Source organism: Periplaneta americana, chromosome 7 (assembly GCF_040183065.1).
Source record: "Periplaneta americana isolate PAMFEO1 chromosome 7, P.americana_PAMFEO1_priV1, whole genome shotgun sequence".
NCBI classification, from domain to species: domain Eukaryota; kingdom Metazoa; phylum Arthropoda; class Insecta; order Blattodea; family Blattidae; genus Periplaneta; species Periplaneta americana.
The window spans coordinates 117933826-117949925 of NC_091123.1; the positions used below are offsets into that span (position 1 = coordinate 117933826).

The window sequence follows — 16100 nt, forward strand, 5'->3', positions numbered from 1 at the left end:
ATCCAAAACTTAATTATTTAGCTTAGCGTTCAACATTAGGATATAAATAAAATAGAGTCCAAATTAATGATTACGTTTTTTGTTTCTTCTCGATATGTAGACTATCGGCTTTGAATGTATTTTTGAAGGATCGATCCACATTTTTCTTGCATATTTCTTCTAATTGTAGCAGTGCCAACATTTCGTAACAAATTTAATTGTTTGTGAAACAATTTTTAACATTAATAATAATTTGTTAACTGATATTAGGCAAAAATACAGTCGAATACACTATTAATTCCGTATCAATATTTCCGCTTAGCAGAGATTACCGTTACTGTTCAATCGCAATAGTTGATAGATTTGAACTGAACTGAAAAAATGTTGATCATAGACAAAGAAGTGGAGTCACCGCTGCATCATTTGTGAGTATTACTCATATCAAATGCAGGAGGAAAAAAGTGAGGGGACATTGTGAGTTGCGTCACTAACATATTCATTGTGACAGCTGATCCTCTGTATGTAAAAATAATCATTTTTACTTAGGCTATGACCTAGAAAAAAACTAGACGGCATTTTGGAAGGCGGTCAGCTGTTATATGCGTCGTAGAATTTCCGGTATGTGACGTCACAAGCTTGTACAGTAGAACCAGTCGGAATCAGTCTATAACAATTACTTTCCGTGTTCGTTTGTTTCAACACATTGAATAAGTAAAACTAACATTTACTGTGTGTCTGTGTCTGTGTAAGATAAAGAAATGGAAGAAGAGACTGCAAAAAGACAAGTATTGCACAGATAAGCGCGGAAAATGGTGTTTAAGGTGTATAATTATTTTAAAAACGTTGACGAGCAGAACGCTGTCGGCCATCTTGATGCTGGATGCAACGTTGCCAACGCACAAGAAACGACTGCAGAAGCATGTGGTGTGGGATCGAGAACCGTGCAAAGAATATTGTTAGTGAAGGAAAGAGGGTTTGTTTGGTGTCATGCTTACAGTAATCAACGGCTAAGGTCATTATTGTCTTTTGATAATTTAAATTCTCTCCTGCACTATTGTATTGCACGTGCGCGTGAAGTATGCTGTGGCAATGTTGTACGCTGCCAATTATTCTTTAAAATGAGGAATCACAGATTTCCGAAGGCAATTTTAAAATTATCGATCGAGGAGAAAAAGATCCAATTGGCAGATCTCAAAAGATATGGACAGAAAACATGACCGTAACAGGCCACTCGGCCTAATACTTGTCATAATGATGATGTTGATGAATCTTTCTTCAAATTATTTGGAGGGGCGAGGCTCCACTACTAATTTGATTGAGGGAGTAGAGGAACGCCCTTGGTTTTATAAATTGAGGGGACAGAAATTGTCTTGCCCCCCCCCAAAGTCGGCGCCTATAAATAGGCCTATGCTATTTATACCTAGGGGTAGTTAGAGAATATTGGAATTACTGCTATCAAAATTGATTATTATTTTCTTTAAGGGGGGTGATGAGTGAAATTCCTATTTTCTACATTTTTCAACTTACGTCCTTGATTTTTGTACACTTAATCACGATGTGATAGATAATGATGTGGTGAAGTTTAATTTCTATGAGTCAATTAGTTTCTCAGTAGTTATTAACAAAAATATTCTGAAAAATTTGCTTATTTCAAAATGAAATATGTCGCTCAATTATTTAGTAAAATGCTTAAACTTTTCTTTTGTAAGACCAGTGGCAAATTTAGGAAATCCTCACGCATTAAACTTCTTTAAGCCTTAGTAATTAATAATTTACGCCTATAGAATTGCATTCTATTATCATACAAAATATGAATATAAGACCCTGAAACCAAAAAGAGGTATATTACTGTTAATAATAAAATTCAATTATATATTCCAGTTAAGGAAATGTGTAGAACAAGTAAAAGCTTTTTCTATATCTTTACTACTATAATCACTGCATACTTAAAAATAGAAATTTGCCATTGCCACTATAAATATTTCATCTTTTATTTCCAAAAGTATTCATTTAATTGTAAAGCCCATGCGCTATTTTGTTAATCACAGTGTAGAGAATATTCAATAAAAATATCATGTTCCTAGCATCAAAATTGAAAGAACCTTTACACTTCGAACCTACTGAAAAAAGTGTGAGAAAATAGCTTGTAAAATTTGCATGGAATTGAAGTTCAAGGGTGCAGCTATTTGAAGGGTTCGGAACCATAGTGGGCTAAGTGCCATTTACTAAAACCGTAGAAAACAAGGGTTAAAATGAAGTTATTACCATAATTCAATGGAAACATATAGCAAGTAATATAAAGTATACACATTAAAAATAAATGATATGTCAATCTTCATTAAACTGTGGTATTCACTTAACTTTAACCCTTGCTTTCTCCGTTTTTAATAAATGGCGCTTGGCCCACCATGGCTCTGAACCCTTCATTTATATATTGCGTAATTTGTATGCTTTCGAGTGCCACAGAGGATTGAAACTTGCTCAACATATAAATTAGAGATTGCTGATTAATTTCTTACAAGGAAATTAAAATGCTATTCTTTACTGAAAATGACCAAAATTTCACCCGCCACTCCCCCTTAACGTATTAATAAAATCTAACTCCATCTGGTATTAGCGAGAGTTACCTCTTACTCCTCGCGCTCGTAGCGATGATTTTTGCTGCTACCCGGTCTACTCACAAACTGTTGCGTAGTTAAAAATAGCATTATATTAACTAGATATGTTTTATAATGCTAAATTTAAGCAGTTAATGCCTGTGGTTGGGCACTAAAAAAGTAGAAATGTATCTCCGAAGAATACAATTTTATTGTTCGACTATTATCCGAACTCTTGAAGGATATAAAAGCGGAAACATGATATGAATAATGCAGTATAATAATTTGTTTCTTTCTTTTCGAGTGCCTAATTTCTCTAAGTACAGGAAACTAAAATAAATCACAGAGATTGTATGTTCTCCTAATAAAACTTGACAATCATACTGTCGCCTTCGGTTTCGTTGCAATGGATGGTCGCTCATGCGAAGTCTGATGCCCTAGTCATCTCGTATATCTCTGTTGTATGCACAGTCATTAAGCCATAAATTGTGTTAGGAAGGAAGAATTACATTCGACATGAATCTACGATCTCAAGTACTTTTTACTTTCACTCTCGGGCTTTGATCTATAATATGAACCCATTGCAATTTTAGTCTTTATGTCAATTCACTACAGAGATTTTATATTTCTCTGACTTAAAGACAAGAATAGAAATAGTAAATAATATCTTCAATTCTCCAAATAGAAATAATAATAATAATAATAATAATAATAATAATAATAATAATAATAATAATAATTTATATCTGAGTTTTGAACAGTACAGAGTTTTCCTAGAGTCCATTAGCAATTCTGTTTCTCCACAAGTTCCTATCCTCCATGTCTTCTTCGATCAACCCTCTATAATCTATACTTCTTCGGATCCTATCTATCTACAGAGAGAGGCAGTGAAAAGTTATCACACTAAGCAGGGGACGTGTTTGTTGAGCGCACGTTATTATGCAGTGTTACATTACTACACTTGTTATTGAGCATTATTTGTGTTATTTGTGACTCCAATCGTCAACTAGGCCTATACTCAGCGCATCAAGGTCACGTACAAACCACGCATGAGTCACTGAACTGAACTGTGAACTGAAGCACTGGTGATTCCGGCTCTCCCAGCTGATATTAGTTGAGGAAAATGGTACAGGAATGGGGTAAGCACACGTGGGAAATGCAATCCATTGCTTCACCTTGATCCGCAGTTCAAAATGCGCTGGGTATAAACACTCCGGTCCACACCTGTGGAGTAACGGTTAGCGCGTCTGGCCGCGAAACCAGGTGGTCCGGGTTCGATTTTCGGTCCGGGCAAGTTACCTGATTGAGGTTTTCCCGGGGTTTTCCCTCAACCCAATATGATCAAATGATGGATAACGTTCGGTGCTGGATCCCGGACTCATTTCACCGGCATTATCACCTTCATCTCATTCAGACGCTAAATAACCTAAGATGTTGATAAAACGTCGTAAAATAACCTACTTAAAAATAATAAACACTCCGTACGCTTCCCGTGTTCGCGCACTGCATCCCCACAACTCGGGAATTTTAAGCCTATCGTAATGAAACTGAACGCCCGCCCGCACTGCTACATCTTACCGGTGAGTCAAGCAATGGATTGCGGGCAATCTGTTCCCCGAAGTCCCCTGCATAGTGCGGTAACTTTTCGCTGCCTCTCTTTGTATTGTTGCGTAGGTTTTCCCCGTCTTCTGTTGTCCTCTGTTATCTATTTCAGCTGGTGAGTCGTTTTTTAGTCAACTGAAGACAGATCTGAATCTCATAAGTGACACCAATAAGGCATCATTCATGAGACAATTAAGCCAGGAGATAATAGGATAGGGTGGCCAGTTCCTTTCCCTCTCCATTGTATACGAGTACATCGCCGACTAGTAACATAATACACTAATAAGGCTTCAGATGCACACAAGCATTATACTTCCTCTGACATATCGTCAAATGAGATGTACTGCCTGATAATAGATGTACAACATATCGGCTGGACTCTCAATCAGAGACAGCCGATGAGTATAATTCTTCACTATTTGTTATTCTCCTCACATGTCCGAATAATTTTAATCGTTTTTTTTTCTATCGCTTCTAAGACATTTTTTAACATCAATAATTTCTCTATTTTTTTTACATTTGCAACTTACGCTCCTTAATTTTCGAGAGGCACAGAAACAAGGGCAGAAAAAAAAATTGAACAATTAATGTCAACAATAGAAATTCAAACACTACGTAGCATGACATGACAGATTATAGTTTGTACGACAGAAAGATAAATGAAGAGATTAGGATTAGGTGTGGAATACATAATGCAGTAAAGTGGCCAAAGGAAAGAAGAAAAGGATTGCGAGAACAGGGTGCGAATTAACGAGGGGGGGGATAGGGGGATTTCCCCTTGTTGGAAAGCTATCCCCCTCTCATAAATTCATATTAATATCCCTGCTAGAGATAACTTCTATCCCCCTCACAAAAGATAATTGTTTTATACGAGTATACTTAATGAAGTATAGTATAAAGTAAGCAAATAAAATAATATTGATGTATTATCATCACCGGCAAGCTGACAACAATCAATAACTTAGGAATTACATTTCATATCTTAAGCTTGCTCATGGATATAATTTTATTATTATTATGATCAAGCTGCAAGACAAGCAACTCAATGCGACCAAGCGTTGAGCCATATCGAATGAGGATAATAATAATGTTATGCATGGTATTCTCTACCTAGGATTCTAACAGCCCCTCATCAGAAATCTTAATTCGCACCCTGAGCGAGAACATATTTTAAGGATCACTGATGATCGTCTACCAAATATCGCCATGAGTAAAAGACCAAATACTTCCAGACCTCTGAGACGACCTCCAAAACGATATCCGATGAAAGTTAAACACCTAGTGTCCAGCGAAAGTAGCATTGGTTGAAAAAACAGTACTGAATTCCTATATAAAAAGAAGAAGAAGAAGAAGAAGGAGGAGGAGGAGGAGGAGGAGGAGGAGGAGGAGGAGGAGGAGAATTTTCGGGATTCCATCCTCCAAAATATCCATCTCAGTTACTAAAAGTATTTTTTCTTGTCTATGTCCAAGTTTTCGCTCCATTTACGAATAGTAATGTAAGTTGCAATAATGAGCTACACACAAGCTTTTTTGTTTTTTTCTAAATGATTCTACTGCATAGGTCCGAAGTTGGCATTCTGAATATATTTATTTCCTCACTTACTCTTTTTTCTACTTCAAATGTATTTAAAAATCTGCGTCTTATCAGGGATACAGAAGCACTCAAACTACGTCACTCTGTTTCGGGAATGAAAATACAGTTATTCTGCTTTGGATATCTTTTTTTTTCAGTTTACAAACGGAGAGTATGGGTCCATAATAAGGGAAGTAATTAATGAAGGGCATGCAGTATATTTTCTCTTCATATGAAACGGCATTCCGTAATTATTAATCCCAGCTCAAAACCAAATTTTTCACTATAGATCACTCAAAGTGTATCGTACGTGTCTATTATCACTTTAATATTGCATAACTAGGGATTAAAAATCAAACGAGTGGTCGCACAGGTCTATATGTACTCTCGATGCCGAGATATTATCACAGTCTAGCATATACAGTTACGAAGCTCAATACGTAGTAAATATGCATCCACAGATAGTTGCTAACCACTAGGATCGCTACTATCGCCTCATTACAGACAATGCAAAATAGTACCTGCACAGTCTATTGTTCCAAGTACCCTCACAACTCAAGCTTCGTGACTGTAGGCCTATATACTAGACTGTGATATTACTGAGTCTCAGCAACTTCGGCTCCCTCATGCCCTTAGCAAGGGGAAATGGCGTCTTTGAGAGTGGTTATACAAGTTACATTGATTCATGGCCTATCTACTAATATTAGCATTCCGCTGTGGCTCATAGTATGGTTACAGTAAGCATTTGAAATTCTGTAATTTTTTCTTTCACCACGGATTCCAGAATGGTATCCATATTCGATGCGGGGAAATATGTATTCTACGTAAAAAAATAATATTACTGTTTGTTATTCTAATGTTGGTGCCCCAAACACACTGTTAACCGAATGGTCAGAGAGTCGGACTTGCAGGCTGGTAATCTGGGTTCGAATCCAACTGGAATTTGTGGCGGACGTGATTATGTTTTTACGGAGTAGATACTCTCGTATTTGGTCGCTTTTTCTAACTGTTATGTTGGCAGCAATATTTATATTATATTATTATGATGTACCGAAGTACATATGATATTTCCGTGACCCAAGAGGTGGAACTTAAACTGAGAGGATTCGATCCGACATCGGGATCGGAATCCGGTGTGGCTTAGTGGATAGAGCGTCAGCACGTAGAGGTGAAAACCCGGGTTCAAATCCCGGTGCCGGAGAGAGCTTTTCTCCGTTTCACTCATCTTTCAGCAATCAGTAGAAGGAATTTGATAAAATGGAAGTAACTAAGCTTGTGAAATTTGAATGTAATTAATAATTATTGTTATGTTATTGTTAATAGGGTAAAGGTTGGTAATATTGTGATACGAGTAATATTGTGATAGTTCTTTTTGAGAATTTATTATAATTTTATTGAACGAGAGAAAACCGGTTTTGTGCAGCAACTTGTCCACGAGCATTCATTTAATACGTTGACGCAAAAAAACTGATTTTCCTCTCTCTCAGTAAAATTGTAATGAATTCTCAAAAAGAACTATCACAATATTAGCAACCTTTACCGTACTATAGTATTATTATTATTATTATTATTATTATTATTATTATTATTATTATTATTATTATTATTATTTCATTACATGGAATAGTGACCTCACCCTCTTTGGTGATATCTGGTATTATTTGGCAACACTGAAGATACGGCCAAATTAGCCTTAGATCTACTCTTACGTGATCCTCGCTATAATTATGATCCCGTCGCGTTTTTCAATGATACTTTATTATGATCCCACTTGTTTTCATGTAATACTGTTAACATCCCACTGTGTTTTGCTATAATTGTAGGGTTTCACAGTGTGTTGTAATCCAAGGGTGTGTTTCTGTAAAAGAAACGTCTCCATTTACACTAAGACCAATAATTACGCCAGGTTATAGAGCTGAAGGTGAAAGAAGTAATTCTGCGATTTTCAACTATTGTAATTAAAACTGCAATTACCTTTCCGTGCTTATTTACTTTAACAAATGATCATTCTAACATAATTTAGTGTTACATAGATGAGTTGCTTCTTGCATAAATCGTCACTGTTCTAATTTTTTTCTTTTCATTAAATAAGTGCATAAAAAGTTCTTAATTGCTGATTCATGTAATTAACTGTACAATTTACTGCTTCTTTGTCGGCAATGAATGATTACAATGATGGTTGTTACAAATTAGAGCTTCTTATTGCGAAACAATTATTTCGTAGGTCGAAGATGAAAAGTGCAATAGAAAGCGTTAACTAAACGTAAGTTACACCAATTTAAAAGATGCGATGACATTTAGGTCAGGTATTCATAATATGTGAATCGTGAATCTTCACATGAAAGTAACTTTATAATAAAATGTAGTCTATACTCTCAATCACATAATATTATTTTCAAATACCTCTAGTGCTTTCTTCTGTTCGTGATATATAAACGAGTGTTTATTATTATTATTATTATTAATAGTAGTATTATTATTATTTTATTATTATTATATTATTATTATTACTATTATTATTATTATTATTATTATTATTATTATTATTATTATTATTATTATTAGAGCCGGACGTTTGACAAAATGCCTTTTTTAAAAGGGTGGAAGTAAATCATTATTTTCATAGATATAAATATGATTTGGGGTAAATTAAAGTGATAGGGCCAATTTTTATTTTGCCTATTTTGTCCTTTTAAGATGTTTCTTACTAATTTAATAATAAATGTCTTTTTTGTCATTTTAAAGTAATATTTCTTGTTTATTTGCAATTTTATTATTAATTGTAATGTGTATTAAATTTTAATATATGAAAAAATGGCTCACTTTACTAGCAACAGTAAAGGTAATTTATTTCGGTAGGCCTACTTAATCTGCTAATAATCGTGCTGTAATACTATTGGTGTAATATGAATAATGATCGACAATCCACAGTTACAAATATAATGTTATGTTTTCACGATACCAACAATCAGCTTTATAATTTTAAATATGAAACCCGTTCTCACAGAAGTTGTCACGTAGCATTTCCAATTCTTTGTTTTACAAAATTTTGTCCTACACGTGTATATTATTGTAGGAGAAAGAAATTTGAGTGAGGAACTGTTATTGTCGGGTGACAGAAGGTATAAGATCGGTTAGCTAAAATGTCTAAATTCAGTAAACTATTGAAAAGTAAACTTCATGCTTACGTTAGTGAGAAGAAAGGGAATTGGTTGGGTCACTGGCTGAGAAGAAACTGCCTACTGAATGATGCATTGGAAGGAATGGTGAACGGGAGAAAAGTTCGGGGTAGAAGAAGATACCAGATGATAGACGACGTTAAGATATATGGATTATATGAGGAGATAAAGAGGAAGGCAGAAAATAGGAAAGATTGGAGAAAGATGGGTTTTGGAGTGAAACACCTGCCCTTGGACAGAACACTAAATGATGGAATGAATACGTTAGTGAATTTGGTGCCCATATGTTTTCAACCGATGGAATAGTTTTGTTATGTAAGGTTTGTGAAAAGACAGTTAATCACAAAAAAAAAAAAAAATTATAAGTCAACGTGTGTCACTACGAAGCAGAAAATTGAGTTATGTTGATATAAATTGGTAAAATATAGTATGTCTTTTTAAAATTTATAATGCCTTTTTCAAAATTGATTGTGTCTTTTTTTGCCTGCCTATTTTAACTCTTATAAATGCCTAAACATCCGGGTTTTAATTATTATTATTATTATTATTATTATTATTATTATTATTATTATTATTATAACTCCAAACTTTAAAAATAACCATATTACACCCTACACCCAAGGTATGTTAGGGCTGTAGTTAAAATAAATAATAAACTAAGCGTAATACAGAGTGCAGCGCGAGAACGGGAGATCTTGAATCGACTAGCGCAAAGTCATACATGAAGTTGGTCAGGCTGTGATACCATCGTACTGTTTCTTAGACAATGCCAAAATGTTGCCATGAGGCTGAGGAGAGCATCGTGCATTCGCGGAAATTAAATTATTGTTGTGAAACTGCATGTGATTTTTCAATTTCGGCGTCATGATCCGGTTCCATCAGCCCATGATGTGAAGATATGGATTGAAAGATTTGAATGAACAGGCGCTAGTCTAAGCAAGAGGCGCCCAGGACCAAGAAGAAGTGTTCGAGCGCCAGGTACAGTCCAAACAATCAATGCCGCCATCCAACAGAGTCCACAACTTTCCGTACTGGGCCTGCTATGTCATTAGGCTTGTCTCACCACACTGTGGCTAGAATATTGCCTTGGGATCTAAAATTGCATCCGTACAAGTCGTCCAACACTTGCAAGCCAGTGATTTCAACAGATGAGTAACTTTTGCTGAACTCTTTTAGCAAAATGTGAGGAAGATGAATATTCATCGCTGAATTACGACAGCTTTTTGGAGAGCGGCTCATTTCGAAGAACGGCAGTGTGACTAGCCTGCGCGATCACCTGATCTTTTAGTGTGCGGTTTTTTGTGGAATCTTTAAAGGTTCGTGTGTATGTTAGCCGTCCTCAAACCCTAAATGAACCAAACATTGCACCGATCACCCGAAATTTTCGTCGTGCAGCTTGACAACAATCATTGCTTTACTGCAAATGCAAGATGTATTCAAGTCCTCTGTCTCATGGCTACTGAAATGGCATTGCCTAAGGAACAGTATGGCGTTGAGAGGATAAAAGAAAAGGAGGGAGTACTTCAGGCAAATACGCTTGAAATCGGTGCGACGGATATAACGTCAAACTACACCTTTTACGCCCCATAATCCACCGCGAAATACCGCCAATTGCCAAATATTCAATTGCTACTATCGGTTTCGGTCATATGTAAACTGTTTAGAATGGATGTGGAGGTAACAAGACTACCAGCAGATTATTATATCAATGTATATTTCACTGTATATTTATTAAAAGTGTTATGGTTGTGACATGGACTGAACACTTCATTTCCACATTCTTTCCTTTATCAAGAAGGATGTTGGCACTCCTTCATATGTTAAAGGATAGGGGGACATATATCAAAGGACATATTCTACAGTTGAGCCGAAAAGAAAGTTAGCTTATTTATAAAAAAAAATAACACCTGCTGAATCTGACTATACTTTTTAAATATTCACAACAACACGAAACAATTTGTAATCGTAATAATATGAACAAAACAGCTGATAAACACACCGGAAAAAGAGATGAACTATGTGTGATTTGACGGCCATACTAGTACACCTTTTTGGTTCCGCCGTTTCAAGCTTGTGGCCCGGGGTTAGTATGGCAGTATTACAGTCTTACCAACTTCAAGTATGAGTTTACACTAATCGATTCAAAATATCTCGTTTCCGCGCACCATCCTATAATAACAACACAAATACATTCACAATCTTTTAAAAATATAGCAAATGAAACTGAAAAAATATTTATTACAGTTAGGCTTAACAAATATTTTGTAAAGAGGACAGTATGTAATGTTACATTCATATAAATTTGAAGTTAATTTATATATTTCTCATCAGAAAATTGGGAAATCAAATAGAAGATGTTAAATAGTCTGTAATGCTTCGTCGTTACATTTGCAGAGATAATCGTTTTCGGTAATAATATGAAATATTTGCAAATAGGAACCAAATTTACCATGACCTGATAGAAATAGAGTAACAATGTAGTTGGGTACCAGTAATTAGTCCTATCTGAAACCATGGGAAAAAAACAGCACTTATGTTAACGATCCTGATATACTACTTCTTCAGTGGTTATCCCACCTTTCCATCATGTTATTTCTTAGTTGTTCTTTCATGAACGAAAAAGAACACTTGGAATAGGCATAGTCTAAACTAGAATAAGCTCCTGTGATTTCAGTATATCCTCGTACCCATTAAAGCATATGTGTTTGTGATTCCTTATTATTGTTCTAATGCTGAGATTGGATTTAAATTAAACTTATCGTTTACCGAACTAAGCGCAGCCTGTGAGTCACTAAACACTCGGGCACTACATGAAAAGCAAAATCTTATTTTATCAGTCAAAATTTCACACAGTCTCTCTTCTGCACAATCATTTGCTCATCCGATCATTTCTTAACGCTATTTCTTGGATCACATAATTACTTTGTTTACTCATTTATTCACACGATAATTTGTTGACACAATTACTTTGCTCATTTGTTTATTCACTCCCTTATTCACACAATCACAAGTTGACACAATTACTTTGTTCATATAATCACTTTCTTCACTCACTTGTTCACATTATCACTTGTCGACGAAATTACTTTGTTCATATAAACGCATTGTTTACTCACTCACTTGTTCACATCATTTGTTGACACAATTACTTTGATTACATAATTACTTTATTTACTCACTCGTTTATACGATCACTTGCTGAGACAATTGCTTTGCTCATATAATCACTTTGTTTACTCACTCTGTTGTTCACACAGTCACTTGTTGACGCAATTACTTTGCTAAAAAAATTACTTTATTTACTCACTCGTTTAAACGATCACTTGCTGAGACAATTGCTTTGCTCATATAATCACTGTTGTTCACACTATCACTTGTTGACGCAATCACTTTGCTAACATAATTACTTTCTTTACTCACTCGTTTATACGATCACTTGTTGAGACAATTGCTTCGCTCATATAATCACTTTGTTTACTCACTCGTTCACACGATCACTTGTTTGGGCACTTACTGTGCTCATATAATGACTTTGTTTTATTCACTCCATTGTGTACATGATTACTTGTTAGGCAGTTACTTTGCTCTTTGTTTATTCAATCCCTTATTCACAGAATCACTTGCTGACACAATTACTTTGCTCATATAATCAGATCGTTTACTCACTCCCTTGTTCATACGATCAATTGTTGAGGCAATTACTTCGCTCGTAAAAATCGCCCTTCTTCACATGATCGCTTTTGAGACAATTACTTTGCTCATATCACTTTATTTACTTACTTCCTTGTTTATACGATCAATTGTTGAGGCAGCTACTTCGTTCATATTATCACATTGTTTACTCACTCCCTTGTTCATACATCAATTGTTGAGGCAATCACTTTGCTCATATAATCACGTCGTTTACAAACTCCCTTGTTCATAGATAAATTGTTGAGACAATATTATTTTGCTGATATAATCACATCGTTTACTTACTCCCTTGTTCATACCATCAATTGTTGAGGAAATTACTTCGCTCATATAATCACATCGTTTACTTACTCTCTTGCTCATATGATCAATTGTTGAGGAAATTACTTTGTTCATATAATCACATCGTTTACTTACTCTCTTGCTCATACGATCAGTTGTTGAGGCAATTACTTTGCTCATATAATCACATCGTTTACTTACTCCCTTGTTCATACGATCGATCAATTGTTGAGACAATTACTTCGCTCGTAAAATCACTAGTTTACTCATCCCCTTCTTCACAAGATCACTTTTGAGGCTATTACTTTGCTCATATAATTACTTTGTTTACTTACTCCCTTGTTCACTCAATCACTTGTTGAGGCTATCATGCGTTCACTTTACTTGCTTACTCATTTACCCAAGTGCTTACCTACGAACTTTTTTCACCCAATTATGTGTTTAAAAATGTTATGGTTTATTTAACGACGCTCGCAACTGCAGAGGTTATATCAGCGTCGCCGGATGTGGCGGAATTTTGTCCCGCAGGAGTTCTTTTACATGCCAGTAAATCTACTGACATGAGCCTGTCGCATTTAAGCACACTTAAATGCCATCGACCTGGCCCGGGATCGAACCCGCAACCTTGGGCATAGAAGGCCAGCGCTATACCAACTTGCCAACCAGGTCGACTTATGTGTTCATTCACACATTTGTCCACTCATCACTTTGCTCATGGAATCCCTTTGATTATTCACTCAGTATTCCACATTAAAAGGGCAATGTTGACTATTAAAAATTAAAAAATCCATAAATCGTTGAACTACGTCGTTTACATTAACTTCATCAGCGTCACTTTTCTTGTTTGAATAATCGCGTTGCTCATATAATCACTTGGTTTACTGAATTTATCATTCACTCGCCCACGTGTTCACTCACCATCTAATTGTACAATATCTATTTACCCTGATGCTAGAACCTGTATGTAGTTTCAAACGTTGGAAATGTTAAGTTTCAGGACACGGCGGAATACCCAACAGTCTAATTCCAACTCATTCTCTTGTTCACCCAATTAAGTGTTTATTGTTACACTGAGGTGGCTGTAGTTAACTATTTAAAGTACAGTATGTCCTTACACCTGTTCCAACTACTCTGGATATGTGATTAACAGGCTTCGGCCTAGGGACACAGAGTAACCAGTATGAGGTTTAAAGTACACAGAGTATAAATGACGTCATGACCCGTGTGGGGTGACTGCAACAGCACAGATGTGTCCGTAATGTGCATTACCGTTGTGTGTATTGCCGCTTGGCTGCGGTACGTGTAACAGGCTTCGGGGTAGGGACATCTGATTGAAGGTTACAACTCACGTTAATACTTTAGTGGTAGACATTTATTATCTACTCCAGGAATGTACTGTATATACTGCATCTGTACAGTGTGAAATACATTTTGTGCCGTACTATGACGGACTGTTTACATGTTGAGACACGAAGTAACGGCGCGCTCCATCTCCCAGTCCACTCGACCAACAGTGCACTATCATCCGTGCGTTCTGAACTTCAAGCGTTTCTGTGCCCAGGACCGAAGCCTGGTGATTAAAACCCGGATGGAATTGCTATCCACTTGTTAGAGTATGTGCCCTTGTTTCACTCAGTGCGTATAATCAAATGATATTTTGCTAACAAGGATTTATAATCTGAATAATGTACTAATTAGAGTTTGATGTCTCTTGTACACTGAGTTACGTGTTTAATCAAACAAAGACTTAAGTCGACCTCAAGAGCATATGTATAAAGATTCTTATGTAGCTCCATTAACATAAAATCATAATTCTTCGAGGAATGAACTCTCTTATAAATAACTTGATGACCTTCCTCGTTAGCATACGTTGAGGCTGATGCCCTGAGGAATGCATTACCACTGCTAACAACTATAAATTGTTACGTAATAACGTTTGCTCTGGGCATGATTTTCTTTCGTTCTGGATGTGTCGAGATGTAAGTATCACCTCTTATGTATGAAGGATATTTGAAATATAGATTGGAGAAGAATGGAGCAAGTGAAATGGACAAAGAGAATAAAAAATGAAGCTGCGTTGTAGTGAGTGGGTGAAGAAAGAATGATGCTTAAATTGATCAGGAAGAGAGAAAGGAATTGGTTGGGTCACTGGCTGAGAGAAACTGCCTACAGAAGGATGCATTGAAAGGAATAGTGAACGGGAGAAAAGTTCGGGGCAGAAGAATATATCAGATGATAGACGACATTAAGATAAATGGATCATATGCGGAGACTAAGGGGATGGCTGCAAATAGGAAAAATTGAAGAATGCTCGATTTGCCGTGAAAGATCTGCTCTTGGGCAGAAAACTATGAGTCAATGAATCCTAAATTGGGGCTGAATGCTATGCTGTACAATATAAGATATCCAACAGATATAACTCACTGATTGACTACAACGTTATGTTTTTTTTTTAATCTACCGTAACCATAAAATATTTTATTGAAGTTGGATTAATAGAGGAACAATGAATTTAAACTGCGTTCACGTAACATTTTGAAAACTGTTAAAATTCAAGAATATATTAACAGTAATAAAGTTGAAACTCACTTATTTCACTTCTATTTTCTCATTCCTCAATTCTCAATCCGCAGCACTACAGTTCTTGTAGTACCTTGGCTGCCTCGCAGATTTGCAGATGTCATTACAGGGCTTCCTAGCCTCTGCTTCTTTCCTCCATCTTATGACATGGATTTTTATTAAATAACACTCATCTCCACCCAACCATGTTACATTTGGTCTGTCTCCAGTTCTTCTTTCTCCTGGTTTGCATTTCAATGCTTTTTTTGAATGTCTGAATTTTTGCGAAAAACGTAAAATATAATTGGAAAATATTTGTCACCTTCGTAACACTCTTGTTTTCTTTCCTTATTTTTCTCTTCGTCTGTAACGTAACCCTTAAACTAACTCTTGTTATCTTTCTTCCACACCAATTATATACAGAGCGTTTCTTTCGGGTTTGGGCCGAGAGTACAGGCCGAATCTGAGTCGACTGATGTCACGCCACTACAAGAAGTCCATATTCTTTTTAGGATATAGTAAATTCAGAGAGGTACCGTACACAAATACTCACGCCGAGTTTTTAATTGTTAGATAATGAGAAACAAAATGCATATTCTCAACAAGACTCTGTCACAGCCTATACTGGAATTAATA

At 35.9% G+C, this 16100-nt stretch overlaps 1 protein-coding gene across 2 annotated transcripts in view; it reads right to left on the minus strand.

Annotated features, from left to right (window-relative positions):
- Nucleotides 1–16100, minus strand: part of LOC138703388 (probable serine/threonine-protein kinase dyrk2) — a 155027-nt gene that overhangs the window by 70503 nt on the left and 68424 nt on the right. The gene's annotated exons all lie outside the window — the stretch shown is intronic.